Consider the following 13,126-nt stretch of genomic DNA (forward strand, 5'->3'; position numbering starts at 1 on the left):
TTGGTGGGAGAATTGGGCTCCGATGTTACCAAGTAGTCTTGGTTTCTGTTGCTTGTGTTCCTGCGCTTGCCTCTCGCCATCAGATTATCTCTAGTGTTACTTTGTTCTGCTATTTCTGACAGTGGCTAGACTGTCCTATAAGCCTGTGTGTCAGGAGTGCTGTAGACCTGTTTTACTCTCTTTCAGTCAGTTATGGGGACAGAGTGTTCTGCTTTCGGGCGTGTAGTTTTTCTTCTCTACAGGTCTTCAGCTGTTCCTGTGGGCCTGTGTCTTGAGTTCACCACGCAGCTTTCTTGCAGCAGAAAATTTGGTCTTACCTGTGGTCCCGAGGCTCAAGTTTGCTCGCGGGGTGCTGCCCACGGGCTCTCTGCAGAGGCAGCAACCAGGGAGACCTGTGCCGCCCCTTCTGGGAGCTTCAGTGCACCAGGGTTCCAGATGGCCTTTGGTGTTTTCCTCTGGGGTCCGAGATGTATGTACAGAGAGCAGTCTCTTCTGGTTTCCCAGGCTTGTCTGCCTCTCTGAAGGTTCAGCTCTCCCTCCCACGGGATTTGGGTGCAGAGAACTGTTTATCTGGTCTATTTCCTTCAGGTTCCGGCGGTGTCTCAGGCAGGGGTCCTGCCGCTCCTGGGCCCTCCCCCACGGGAGCCCAGAGGCCTTATACAGTTTCCTCTTGGGCCAGGGATGTGGGTAGGGGTGGCAGTGTTGGTGGTCTCTTCGGCTCTGCAGCCTCAGGAGTGCCCACCTGACCAGGCGGTGAGGTCTCTTTCCCAAGGGGCCTGGGAGCAGAGAGCTGCTGCGGGCCGGATACGCAGGTGTGGGACTTCCCTCCCTTTAGTTTTAATAGAACTTTGAGAACTCTTTTGCCTTTGAAAAAAAGATTTAGAAAGATAACAAAACCACTCATAGACTTAAAGCAACAGCTCTGTGCACATATTTACTGAATCATTAATTGATGATTACTGCATAAGTATTTCTTCATCAAAATATATATTTATACATAGTATTGGAGTCTTTGTTCATGGAAAGGCAATTAGACACAGATATACTTCAACTTCTTTTACATGTGACAACTTGAAAATACAATTATATATTATGTATTACATACAATATAATTGTATGAAATATAATTATCAAATAATAACAATTCATCTTTGTTTTCTTCTGATACTTATATTAATATTCTATAGAGTCTTCACTACCATTTTAACTAAGAAATTAAGTCAGTTAGGTCTTGCATTTAAATTGTAGATTTATAAAATAGTATTTATGTTTTAAAGCTCTCTTTTGCATTATTAAATGTTTTCATAGTCAAAACATGAAATTTTAAAATTAAGTACTTAATGGAATTTTTAAATTAAAAAATTCACTAATTTCCCACTTTGAAGAAAATCACAGGGTTTTAAATATAGTTTTGCTTCCTATTCTTCAAGAGCTAAGAATTTTTCTTAACAGACAAATCATAGAAATTTAAAAAATATATACACCTACTTATAGACATTTGCATTTTGAGATATTATCAGTTTCCAAAATGGAAGAAACATATCGTAGAAACCATTTATATTCTCATCAAATATATTATATTTCATTGTATTTTTGAACTTCTTTATTTGTTCAGTTATTCACTCAGTCTCTAGAGAGTAAGAAATTATATCATGATACAGCTGCAGAAATATTTCTTCATGTTCCAGAAATGTATGGATGGAAGAATATTTCTTAGTCCAGTATCTCAATGTGGCTTTATGTGGTGTTTTGATAACATTCCTCATTGTTGTTGTTGTTGTTGGTCTTTACTTTTAACGAAGTATCCAGCATAAATTTGGGTAGGTAGAGAATAGGAGGAAGAACTGGAATGAATAATGGAGAAGAAGGAATATGATAAAGATTTTGTCAACAAATTTAGAAATGTAAAAGACTGAGAATTTTTTTAAAAAAATAGCATATTACCTACATTCTTTATGTGTTCCAAATGGATCCTTCAGATAACAAGTTACAGAATATTTGGGGAGTCATTTTGGTAGAGCCTCCTGGAGAAGATGTGATTTAAAGATCAAAGCTACAGAGGAGGGGAGCATAGCCACTGTTTGTCTCAATTTGATTAGTGATCAGGATGTTTTGTGGTTCAAGTGAAAGTCACTTTTTTTGTTTTAATTTTCTAATGATATATGTTATCATAGTGAGACAATCTGAAAGTTGTTTATATTTAAATATCTTTTGTCATAGGATCTTCAAAGATTCTGTGAAACTTATGTTCTTTTATAAACTAATAAGTTTGAAAGGACAGAATGGATTCAAGTGATCACAAAACCTTGTCTCACAAGAATAATGTCATCATTTCCAGTATAAAGTATAAAGCCTTGAGTCTTTCATTGATACCTGCTTTGCTATTGCTTATTTTGGAAATTTGGTTGTGAATGTAAAAGCAATCATAGTATTATGGTTTTATTATGTTCATATATGTATAACTTGAAATACAAAATAAAATACTTCATAGATAAGTATTACTCTTATTCTGTGGTACAATGTCTATTTTTCCTTTAAGCATCCTTAAATTACTTCTAACCCAGGGTTTCAGTGATTCCATTGTAAATAAGATGGTTTACACAAAAAGCCATTGCTTTATACATGTAACAAATACCATAGAATTTTGTGTCAGGAGTTAACAATATTAACACCTAAAATTGTTACTTTGAAGTAAGGTACTTGAAACACAGCTAAGGTAAGTTGGCCAAATTCACAGAACCAAGTAGACAATCCAAAACAAAAACCAATGAATTTTAATCGAATTTCTTAGATTTTTAAATAGAATGTAATTCATTTGGGGTGTGATGTGTGATAGGAAAACAATCTACTTTGACAGAAGATGAATACATTAAAATTTCACTTCTAGTGAAGAATAGAAATATATTCATCTGATTGCCCAAGGCAAACCATACCATCAACTAATAACTACATTGTCTAATTATTTATTAAAGAATAAAGCCTATTTTATTAGTCACTGTTTAGAGTTCATGTGAGATTACTCCTGGAATAATTTTTTCAGTATAATATTAGTGTTTTAATTCTTTGCTAATTTCTTTCCTCTTCTAAGTCTTAGAAGGAAGGTAAATTTCATTATTCTTTAGAAATAAAAGATGATATACTTTTCTAAAGGACAAAATCTTGATTTATTTAAAGTAGATATACTTTCAATACACAAGTGACCTATTAATGGATTTATTATATCATTTGAACTAAAAGTATTTTAAGATTCTTTATTTCTTTCCAAGAATTATTATAAATAATCCAGTTTGCAATATGACAGTATCCAGGCAGGTATGGTGCAGGAGGAGCTGAGGATTCTACATCTTCTTCTGCAGGGCTCTAAGGGAAGACTGATTTCCAGGCAGCTATGATGAGGGTATTAAAGCCTATGCCCACAGCGATACACCTACTCCAAGGCTATAGCTCCTAATAGTGCCACTCTCTGAGCTCTCATATAAAAAGCATCACAAAGAGTATAGCCCAATTTTTTTTCATATTTTGATTTGTGCATTTTTTTTATTAACTTGAGTATTTCTTATATACATTTCGAGTGTTATTCCCTTTCCCGGTTTCCGGGCAAACATCCCCCTCCCCCCTCCCCTTCCTTATGGGTGTTCCCCTCCCAACCTTCCCCCCATTGCCGCCCTCCCCCCAATAGTCTAGTTCACTGGAGGTTCAGTCTTAGCAGGACCCAGGGCTTCCCCTTCCACTGGTGCTCTTACTAGGATATTAATTGCTACCTATGAGGTCAGAGTCCAGGGTCAGTCCATGTATAGTCTTTAGGTAGTGGCTTAGTCCCTGGAAGCTCTGGTTGCTTGGCATTGTTGTACATATGGGGTCTCGAGCCCCTTCAAGCTCTTCCAGTTCTTTCTCTGATTCCTTCAACGGGGGTCCTATTCTCAGTTCAGTGGTTTGCTGCTGGCATTTAATTACCATCATGATTTACTTTGAATTTTTAAGTGACAGTGCCCTTTCATTAAGATCTTGTTTTATTATGATTTAGTTAGTGACTATTATGCTATTCAGTGTGTGTACTGCTTAAATGGAAGAGAAAGGGACATCTGGGTATCATAAAATGAGAGGCAGTACTACAAAATTAATCATGTGCCATTTGTGCTCATTTGAACATCTAGGTTAAAATATTTTAGATACATTATAGCAACATCATTACACTAACATTGCTTTAGGAAAAACAGAGCTGCTGAAGAGATGGTTCAGTGACTAAGAACACTTTCTATGCAAACATGGAGACCTGATTTGAAGTCACCAGCAGCCCTATAAAATTTGGTTATGTAACAGTAATGATATTTGAAAAAGTAGGGAAACATTATTTTATATTTACTTAAAACACAAATTATTTTACACACACACACACACACACACACACACATGCACACACACCCACCCACAGTCACACAAACACACGGTCACATACACAGTCACACACATGCATTTAATTATGCCCCTATCCTTTTGTAAAGTCTACATACCACGATGATTGTCAAGCATGACAAGATAACCCCCTGAATACAATAGTGACAATAGTGGGGTATAACCCCGGCACTCTATTTGCACTTAAATATGCTCAATAGCAAGGAAGTCATGCCTCTAAATATAAACCCAACTATTGGTAGCAGGTGAGAACCTCCTGCTGCTTCATTCCTATGTAGGTATAATCTCTAACTCTTCTAAACATTTGCTCTACATCCACAGAATGTACACTGTGCACTCCTCATGAACGAAGTTTCGTTTAGTTTTCGTTATCTACTCTATAGAACTACTATAGAAATCCACAACTGGAAAAGATGGTGAGGATGTCTGTCTATGCAGAGCCCAGCTGCCACTGATTCATCTTCAACACAATCCTTCAACCGAATGTTTAGGGACCACTGAATATTTAAAACTGTGGTAAAAGGGGCTGGGGATTTAGCTCAGTGGTAGAGCGCTTACCTAGGAAGCACAAGGCCCTGGGTTCGGTCCCCAGCTCCGGAAAAAAAAGAACCAAAAAAAAAAAAAAAAAAAAACTGTGGTAAAAGTCTGTCTTACTAAACTTCACTCTTCCCTAAATGCTTTTCTGAAGTAGACTTGAGATCCCTGGCTTGATCTCAGCAGAGAGCCCTGAAGGGAACACAAGCTGCCAAACACAGCCATGTGGAGCTTTGTCTCCCCTGCCACAGACTAATGATGTAAGTTATATAGCTTCCCTGACTCTGTCACTTGGGGATATGCCAACCCGTGGAATTAGGAATTTTCTCTGAGAAATTCAAAGATGAAAATCAGCTAGAACTTGGCTAACACTTACCAAAATGTTTCCTCAGTGAAGCAAACTTGAGGACAGCTTTGCTTTCAACACTTCTAATCGTACAATGGTTTTATGTTCTCTGTAGTTATAAAAAATAAAATAAAAAGCTACATCCATCCCACACAACACATGCGCTTATAGTGAATGTAAATCTCTGCTTAGTTTGTCGACTTTAGTGCAATATATGGCATTTTATGAATATATAAATTGCTATGTTCCTAATCCTCCTTTGGAAGCTTCTTACATTCACATCAAGTGAACCCACCTCCAATGCTTTAGCTCTATAGAGTTAGCTCTGACACTTACATATTTAGCTGTGTGCTTCTCTCCGTTAACTTTCCTTCTATAGCTACATTGTCATCATCTTAAGTGGAGACAGCATGATCTGCACTTACTGATTGAACTGACATTCTCATACATATGGCATATTTGGCTAATTAATTGCTAATTAGAGAATGGTGTGGGTGTGACTTAGGTTTTCTTCGGGATTATAGAAAAACTATGCATAAAGCTGATTTTAACTAAAGGAGTTACTGTTACTTGGAAATTCTAAACTTTATTTTCTATCTTTTTAGTGCGTCGTGTCATGGTTTTATATGTATGAGGTTTATTTACATATGCTTCAAGCTAATTTTATAATAATGTCACTGTGCCCCTTATGTAACAAGTCTATAGATAGATATGATAAATATGAGGGTATTGACATTTAACATTCATTAAATTACATCATAGGTTGCATTCTAAGGAAGAAATGACTGAAACTGTCATTTAGTGATAGGTTCAAAGTGGAAGAAAATGGATATGTCTAAAGGAACAATGTCTATCTGTCTGTCTGTCTCTCAGTCTTTTAATTCTCTTGGATAAGGCTTTTCTACTAAAATCAATTTGTGTTTGATTTGATGAAAAACTTAGGTTCTACACACACACACACACACACACACACACGCACACACACATTCTAGTCAGAAAAATAATATCATAAAAGGAAAAGACCGTATACATGTCAGAGGCCTTGGACCAGCCAGTGTATGCTGCCTGCTTGGTGACTCAATGTCTGAGAAGGCTCAGGGGCCCAGCTTGGTAGAAATTGTTGATCTTCCTATGGGGTTGCCCTCCTCCTTAATTTCTTCCAGCCTTTCCCTATTACAACAACAGGTGTCCTCAACTTCAATCCATAGGTTAATTGTACATATCTGACTGATCTGGTCTCAGTGAGAGAAGATGCACCTAACCATCCAGAAACTTGAGGCCCTAGTGAGTGTGGTTGCAGACACAGGGGAGGAGGAACGGTATAAGGAATGGTAGTGTAAACCGGAGGAGGATAACCACTGGAGTGTAAAATAATAAAATTAATGAAAAAATATTGAAACATTTAAACATGGCAAAAAGAAAAAAGAAAACAAAGGAAAAGACTGACAAAAATCACATTTTTAAAAATGTCAAATAAGGCTTCCTGGTTGCTGCCGCTGCAGAGAGCCCGTGGGCAGCACCCCACCAGCGAACTTGAGCCTCGGGACCACAGATAAGACCAAATTTTCTGCTGCAAGAAAGCTGCCTGGTGAGCTTGGGACACACGGAAGCAGAATTCCTCTAGGACCGGGGACGTTCTGTGTTTACCGGAAGTCCCACACCCGCGGAACCCGGCCCGCAGCAGCTCTCTGCTCCCAGACCCCATGGGGGAGAGACCCAACAGCCTGGTCAGGTGGGCAGTCCTGAGGCTGCAGAGCAGAAGAGACCACCAACACTGCTCACCCCTGCCCACATCCCTGGCCCAAGAGGAAACTGTATAAGGCCTCTGGGCTCCCGTGGGGGAGGGCCCAGGAGCAGCAGGACCCCTGCCTGAGACACCGCCGGAACCTGAAGGAAACAGACCAGATAAACAGTTCTCTGCACCCAAATCCCGTGGGAGGGAGAGCTAAACCTTCAGAGAGGCAGACAAGCCTGGGAAACCAGAAGAGACTGCTCTCTGCACACACATCTCGGACGCCAGAGAAAAAGCCAAAGACCATCTGGAACCCTGGTGCACTGAAGCTCCCAGAAGGGGCGGCACAGGTCTTCCTGGTTGCTGCCGCTGCAGAGAGCCCGTGGGCAGCACCCCACAAGTGAACTTGAGCCTCCGGACCACAGGTAAGACCAACTTTTCTGCTGCAAGAAAGCTGTGTGGTGAACTCAAGACACAGGCCCACAGGAACAGCTGAAGACCTGTAGAGAGGAAAAACTACACGCCCGAAAGCAGAACACTCTGTCCCCATAACTGACTGAAAGAGAGGAAAACAGGTCTACAACACTCCTGACACACAGGCTTATAGGACAGTCTAGCCACTGTCAGAAATAGCAGAACAAAGTAACACTAGAGATAATCTGATGGCCAAAGGAAGCCCAGGAACCCAAGCAAAAGAAACCAAGACTACATGGCACCATCGGAGCCCAATTCTCCCATCAAAACAAACATGGAATATCCAAACACACTAGAAAAGCAAGATCTAGTTTCAAAATCATTTTTGATCATGATGCTGGAGGACTTCAAGAAAGACGTGAAGAACTCCCTTAGAGAACAAGTAGAAGCCTACAGAGCAGAATCACAAAAGTGCCTGAAAGAATTCCAGGAAAACATAAATAAACAAGTATAAGCCCATAGAGAGGAGACACAAAATTCCCTGAAAGAATTCCAGGAAAACATAAATAAACAAGTAGAAGCCCATAGAGAGGAGACACAAAAATCCCTGAAAGAATTCCAGGAAAACACAATCAAACAGTTGAAGGAATTAAAAATGGAAATAGAAGCAATCAAGAAAGAACACATGGAAACAACCCTGGATATAGAAAACCAAAAGAAGAGACAAGGAGCTGTAGATACAAGCTTCACCAACAGAATACAAGAGATGGAAGAGAGAATCTCAGGAGCAGAAGATTCCATAGAAATCATTGACTCAACTGTCAAAGATAATGTAAAGCGGAAAAAGCTACTGGTCCAAAACATACAGGAAATCCAGGACTCAATGAGAAGATCAAACCTAAGGATAATAGGTATAGAAGAGAGTGAAGACTCCCAGCTCAAAGGACCAGTAAATATCTTCAACAAAATCATAGAAGAAAACTTCCCTAACCTAAAAAAAGAGATACCCATAGACATACAAGAAGCCTACAGAACTCCAAATAGATTGGACCAGAAAAGAAACACCTCCCGTCACATAATTGTCAAAACACCAAACGCACAAAATAAAGAAAGAATATTAAAAGCAGTAAGGGAAAAGGGTCAAGTAACATGTAAAGGCAGACCTATCAGAATCACACCAGACTTCTCGCCAGAAACTATGAAGGCCAGAAGATCCTGGACTGATGTCATACAGACCCTAAGAGAACACAAATGCCAGCCCAGGTTACTGTATCCAGCAAAACTCTCAATTAACATTGATGGAGAAACCAAGATATTCCATGACAAAACCAAATTTACACAATATCTTTCTACAAATCCAGCACTACAAAGGATAATAAATGGTAAAGCCCAACATAAGGAGGCAAGTTTTACCCTAGAAGAAGCAAGAAACTAATCATCTTGGCAACAAAACAAAGAGAATGAAAGCACACAAACATAACCTCACATCCAAATATGAATATAACGGGAAGCAATAATCACTATTCCTTAATATCTCTCAATATCAATGGCCTCAACTCCCCAATAAAAAGACATAGATTAACAAACTGGATACTCAACGAGGACCCTGCATTCTGCTGCCTCCAGGAAACACACCTCAGAGACAAAGACAGACACTACCTCAGAGTGAAAGGCTGGAAAACAACTTTCCAAGCAAATGGTCAGAAGAAGCAAGCTGGAATAGCCATTCTAATATCAGATAAAATCAATTTCCAACTAAAAGTCATCAAAAAAGATAAGGAAGGACACTTCATATTCATCAAAGGAAAAATCCACCAAGATGAACTCTCAATCCTAAATATCTATGCCCCAAATACAAGGGCACCTACATACGTAAAAGAAACCTTACTAAAGCTCAAAACACACATTGTACCTCACACAATAATAGTGGGAGATTTCAACACCCCACTCTCATCAATGGATAGATCATGGAAACAGAAATTAAACAGTGATGTCGACAGACTAAGAGAAGTCATGAGCCAAATGGACTTAATGGATATTTATAGAACATTCTATCCTAAAGCAAAAGGATATACCTTCTTCTCAGCTCCTCATGGTACCTTCTCCAAAATTGACCATATAATTAGTCAAAAAACGGGCCTCAACAGGTACAGAAAGATAGAAATTATCCCATGCGTGCTATCGGACCACCACGGCCTAAAACTGGTCTTCAATAACAAAAAGGGAAGAGTGCCCACATATACGTGGAAATTGAACAATGCTCTACTCAATGATAACCTGGTCAAGGAAGAAATAATGAAAGAAATTAAAAACTTTTTAGAATTTAATGAAAATGAAGTTACAACATACCCAAAGTTATGGGACACAATGAAAGCTGTGCTAAGAGGAAAACTCATGGCACTGAGTACCTGCAGAAAGAAACAGGAAAGAGCATATGTCAGCAGCTTGACAGCACACCTAAAAGCTCTAGAACAAAAAGAAGCAAATACACCCAAGAGGAGTAGAAGGCAGGAAATAATCAAACTCACAGCTGAAATCAACCAAGTAGAAACAAAAAGGACCATAGAAAGAATCAACAGAACCAAAAGTTGGTTCTTTGAGAAAATCAACAAGATAGATAAACCCTTAGCCAGACTAACGAGAGGACACAGAGAGTGCGTCCAAATTAACAAAATAAGAAATGAAAAGGGAGACATAACTACAGATTCAGAGGAAATTCAAAAAATCATCAGATCTTACTATAAAAACCTATTCAACAAAACTTGAAAATCTTCAGGAAATGGACAATTTCCTAGACAGACACAAGGTATCGAAGTTAAATCAAGAACAGATAAACCAGTTAAACAACCCCATAACTCCTAAGGAAATAGAAGCAGTCATTGAAGGTCTCCCAACCAAAAAGAGCCCGGGTCCAGACGGGTTTAGTGCAGAATTCTATCAAACCTTCATAGAAGACCTCATACCAACATTATCCAAACTATTCCACAAAATTGAAAGAGATGGAGCCCTACCGAATTCCTTCTGCGAAGCCACAATTACTCTTATACCTAAACCACACAAAGACACAACAAAGAAAGAGAACTTCAGACCAAATTCCCTTATGAATATCAACGCAAAAATACTCAATAAAATTCTGGCAAACCGAATTCAAGAGCACATCAAAACAATCATCCACCATGATCAAGTAGCCTTCATCCCAGGCATGCAGGGATGGTTTCATATAAGGAAAACCATCAACGTGATCCATTATATAAACAAACTGAAAGAACAGAACCACATGATCATTTTATTAGATGCTGAGAAAGCATTTGACAAAATTCAACACCCCTTCATGATAAAAGTCCTGGAAAGAATAGGAATTCAAGGCCCATACCTAAACATAGTAAAAGCCATATACAGCAAACCAGTTGCTAACATTAAACTAAATGGAGAGAAACTTGAAGCAATCCCACTAAAATCAGGGACTAGACAAGGCTGCCCACTCTCTCCCTACTTATTCAATATAGTTCTTGAAGTTCTAGCCAGAGCAATCAGACAACAAAAGGAGATCAAGGGGATACAGATCGGAAAAGAAGAGGTCAAAATACCACTATTTGCTGATTACATGATAGTATATTTAAGTGATCCCAAAAGTTCCACCAGAGAACTACTAAAGCTGATAAACAACTTCAGCAAAGTGGCTGGGTATAAAATTAACTCAAATAAATCAGTTGCCTTCCTCTATACAAAAGAGAAACAAGCCGAGAAAGAAATTAGGGAAACGACACCCTTCATAATAGACCCAAAAAATATAAAGTACCTCGGTGTGACTTTAACCAAGCAAGTAAAATATCTGTACAATAAGAACTTCAAGACACTGAGGAAAGAAATTGAAGAAGACCTCAGAAGATGGAAAGATCTCCCATGCTCATGGATTGGCAGGATTAATATAGTAAAAATGGCCATTTTACCAAAAGCAATCTACAGATTCAATGCAATCCCATCAAAATACCAATCCAATTCTTCAAAGAGTTAGACAGAACATTTTGCAAATTCATCTGGAATAACAAAAAACCCAGGATAGCTAAAGCTATCCTCAACAAAAAAAGGACTTCAGGGGGAATCACTATCCCTGAACTCAAGCAGTATTACAGAGCAATAGTGATAAAAACTGCATGGTATTGGTACAGAGACAGACAGATAGACCAATGGAATAGAATTGAAGACCCAGAAATGAACCCACACACCTATGGTCACTTGATTTTTGACAAAGGGGCCAAAACCATCGAATGGAAAAAAGATAGCATTTTCAGCATATGGTGCTGGTTCAACTGGAGGGCAACATGTAGAAGAATGCAGATCGATCCATCCTTATCACCCTGTACAAAGCTTAAGTCCAAGTGGATCAAGGACCTCCACATCAAACCAGACACACTCAAACTAATAGAAGAAAAACTAGGGAAGCATCTGGAACACATGGGCACTGGAAAAAATTTCCTGAACAAAACACCAATGGCTTATGCTCTAAGATCAAGAATCGACAAATGGGATCTCATAGAACTGCAAAGCTTCTGTAAGGCAAAGGACACTGTGTTTAGGACAAAACAGCAACCAACAGATTGGGAAAAGATCTTTACCAATCCTACAACAGATAGAGGCCTTATATCCAAAACATATAAAGAACTCAAGAAGTTAGTCCGCAGGGAAACAAATAACCCTATTAAAAATGGGGTTCAGAGCTAAACAAAGAATTCACAGCTGAGGAATGCTGAATGGCTGAGAAACACCTAAATAAATGTTCAACATCTTTAGTCATAAGGGAAATACAAATCAAAACAACCCTGAGATTTCACCTCACACCAGTGCGATTGGCTAAGATCAAAAACTCAGGTGACAGCAGATGCTGGCGTGGATGTGGAGAAAGAGGAACACTCCTCCATTGTTGGTGGGGTTGCAGACTGGTAAAACCATTCTGGAAATCAGTCTGGAGGTTCCTCAGAAAATTGGACATTGAACTGCCTGAGGATCCAGCTATACCTCTCTTGGGCATATACCCAAAAGATGCCTCAACATATAAAAGAGACACGTGCCCCACTATGTTCATCGCAGCCTTATTTATAATAGCTAGCAACTGGAAAGAACCCAGATGCCCTTCAACAGAGGAATGTATACAGAAAATGTCGTACATCTACACAATGGAATATTACTCAGCTATCAAAAACAACGAGTTTATGAAATTCATAGGCAAATGGATAGAACTGGAAAATATCATCCTGAGTGAGCTAACCCAATCACAGAAAGTCATACATGGTATGCACTCATTGATAAGTGGCTATTAGCCCAAATGCTTGAATTACCCTAGATCCCTAGAACAAACGAAACTCAAGACGGATGATCAAAATGTGAATGCTTCACTCCTTCTTTAAATGAGGAAAAAGAATACCTTTGGCAGGGAAGGGAGAGGCAAAGATTAAAACAGAGACTGAAGGAACACCCATTCAGAGCCTGCCCCACATGTGGCCCATACATATACAGCCACCCAATTAGACAAGATGGATGAAGCAAAGAAGTGCAGACCGACAGGAGTCGGATGTAGATCGCTCCTGAGAGACACAGCCAGAATACAGCAAATACAGAGGCGAATTCCAGCAGCAAACCACTGAACTGAGAATAGGTCCCCCGTTTAAGGAATCAGAGAAAGAACTGGA

This window comes from Rattus norvegicus, chromosome 5, assembly GCF_021556685.1.
Source record: "Rattus norvegicus strain SHRSP/BbbUtx chromosome 5, alternate assembly SHRSP_T2T, whole genome shotgun sequence".
Lineage (NCBI taxonomy): Eukaryota > Metazoa > Chordata > Mammalia > Rodentia > Muridae > Rattus > Rattus norvegicus.